Genomic DNA, 2910 nt, shown 5'->3' with positions numbered 1-2910 from the left:
GCGAGCACGAGAGCGAGAGGCTGCTAAAATAAAGGATTCCGGTAAAGCTGAAATGCAGAAGAATGCTTTCTTGTTCCTCGCATTCTTCTGCATTTGAGCTTTAACGGAATGCTTTATTCGGAGCGACATGGCCAAAACGTCTGTTCAGGGAACCCTCATAACTTCAAAGCCTGAAAGTATCCATAGGGGTTTCCAGGATTTGCCGTTGGCGTATCGTTCTCCAAGAAGAGTGACCCTTCTGAAAAAATGCATGCAGTCTCTAGCCGGCCTTCTCCCAGTGGAATAGACAGACGGACGGAGGTACTAACAGGATGGGCTGAAAAGGGCAATTTCGATCATGAAAAAGTATGAACCGAGACCGAAAGAGGGCGAGGCTGGAAATTCTGGCTTATGTGTATTTGAAAGTGAATAACTTTGTCACTGAAATAAGGAACCCGAGTCCAGAGGTTTTCAGAGCTGTACTCCCTTGTAAGCGGACCGTATGCAACAACAGTTCACCTCGTGGGCGGTACGGGAGTCTAAACCGAGGGTCGAGGTCAAAATACCTTTTGTAGGACTCGGGCGCGTCGTGACGCGTCGTGAGCTTGGTGCACACTATTAATAACGAAAACCAAAAATGATAATAAAAATAATCCTGTTTTTTTATTATTATTATTTAAGGACGTCTCTCACAATGGGTAACAGAGGGCGACGCCGCCGTGTCCTGCCGCGCAGTGCCGCCACCACCGCCGCGGAGCGGAGAGTTACAAATGAGATCTTGACGAGAACAATGGTGCGGCGACCAGCCTGCTGCACCGCGGCGGCGGTGTCCCCGCGGCGCGCGGCAGGTTGGCGCACCTGGGGGCGGGGCGGGCGGGGCGGGGCGCCGCACCCACTGCCGCTCTGGTGCTGGTGCTGGTCAGAAGTACTGCGGTACGCACTTCTCTGTGCCGAGGTTGGTAGTGGCGCTGCCCATGCTCATTGGGGCCTAAGTAACTAGCCAGGACCTATAGTTCTTGCAAGTGCTACTGCTAGTAACTTTTAGTCTATTGCTATAAGCTATTCCGTAGCGGTGACCGGAATTGGCCCAGAAAAATCTGCCCTAGAGCTTCGCTCGCTTCGCGAGCTCAGCAACTAGAGCCCGCATCGATAAACTATAAAACGAGGATGACGCCGCCAAACGCCCTGATCGGCGAGCAGCGCGGCACCAGGGCGAGGCGCGGCGAGCCGTTATGGGCAGCCGATTTAGGACACACGGCAAGGGAAGACGGCACACCACCCCTCGCCTTCTGGGTGAGGGGGGGGGGGGTAGAAATACTATGGCCTTTCCAGAAGGTCAAGGATCGCCATTGGGGTTAAGAGAGGGACACAGCAGCATGCTAAGTCAACCTCGCTGAATACAAATTTAATGGGATGATCGGAAGGCCATAACATTCGTACCGCCCCGTCAGTCGCCGTGGTTCCGGTGTATCATGAGGACAGCTGCATGTGAGCGCTACCGATAGAGAACCACCAGAGTACCATACCACTCGCTGTACTTCCGGTCCATGTGCGGTGCGTGTGAGTGCCACCGATAGAGTACCACCGATAGAGTACCACCGGGGGGGCCACCCTGCGCGATCAACGTTTACCCTCTCTCACGACATGGTCCTCGCGCACCGGCGGAATGTTGCCGCTCGGCGTGGCGCCGCGCCGCCGCCCCGGCACATTAGCATCACAAGCCGGCCAAAGGGACTTCCACCAACTCCATATTTAAAGCCCCCGCGGGCCCACGGGCCCGAATATCCCCTGCTCCGCCCGGGGGGCGGCCCGAGCCCGAGAGGGGAGCCCCGGGGGCCAAGAGATGGTATCGGTGTGGCCGCCGCCGCCGCCGCAACCTCCTCGACGCCGAGGTGCCCGTGGTCAATGGACTCCTCCTCTGCTCCGCGGAGAGGAGCCGCCCCGCCGCTCGCTCGCGCGCCCTCCTGCCTGAGCCGCCGCTGTTTGTAATTGTAAATGCTGCCCGCTCTAACGGCGAGCCGAACGTCTGTTGCATCAATCAGTACGACTGTCGCTGTAACTTTACCTGTGCGGCGGCCGGGCGGTCCGGGGCTCCCGAAAGCTTGACCCCGGCGAGTTGTGTGTGCGTGTGTGTGTGTGTGTGTGTGGAGAGCCAAAGTGTATACGTGCCAAGCTTCATGCGAGAAAATAACTAAAGCAGCAGCAGTTGGTCGCTCAGAGAGACAAATTTGCCTGCCGTACAAGGCTGCTGCTGCTGCTGCTGCTGCTGCTGCGGGGGGAGCAGTACAAGAAGAGCAGGAAGGGATCTCAACACGCGCACCCCGCCCCGGCCGCGCCCCGCCCCGCCCCGCCCCGCCCCGCGCGCATGTGGGTCACGACGACGGCCCAACAGGAAGGGCCTGCCCGCCGCACAGGGCCCTCGCCGCAGAGAGCACCACTAAGAATGCACGCGGGGCTCGAGATGTTCAAGTTCAAAGAGGAACAACGACGTTCGGAAGCTCACATGATGGGGGCTGCTTCTACTTACATTTTCAGAACCATAACGTTCATTATTTGGACGTTGGGCTGTGTCAGCACAGTTTTTCGCAGATGACACGCAGTATGAGCAGATAATTGTAATGTAAGTTCAAAAGTGTTTCGTTAAAAGTTTAATATTTATGTGGCGTTAAACAAAAGGGAGGCCAATTCGTGTACATTTCTCTGTACACTTCGAGAGTAATACTTGTATCTTATTCATTTTTTCTGGTATTTTTTGCACTAAGAAAATTTTTCGCAAATTGTCGTAAATTTAAGAGGATTGTTTTTCAGTGTTGGGGTATTTTCTTGAATTTTAACGTACCGGGTGTTGCAGAAAAGACACAGGAGCGGGCGGGTTTGCCTATCCTCGACTCGGTGGGCGCACGGGTCCAGGTCTGGGGAGAGGTGAGGAGG

At 55.7% G+C, this 2910-nt stretch overlaps 1 protein-coding gene across 1 annotated transcript in view; it reads right to left on the bottom strand.

The window, feature by feature from the left end:
- Positions 1-2910, bottom strand: part of LOC113217550 (uncharacterized) — an 11807-nt gene that overhangs the window by 7737 nt on the left and 1160 nt on the right. The gene's annotated exons all lie outside the window — the stretch shown is intronic.

The sequence above is a fragment of the Frankliniella occidentalis genome, unplaced genomic scaffold (genome assembly GCF_000697945.3).
Source record: "Frankliniella occidentalis isolate FOCC.00 unplaced genomic scaffold, Focc_3.1 Scaffold75, whole genome shotgun sequence".
In the NCBI taxonomy this organism is placed as follows: Eukaryota; Metazoa; Arthropoda; class Insecta; order Thysanoptera; family Thripidae; genus Frankliniella; species Frankliniella occidentalis.
The sequence above is the reverse complement of the archived record's forward strand: the minus strand, read 5'-3'. Positions and strand labels throughout refer to the sequence as shown.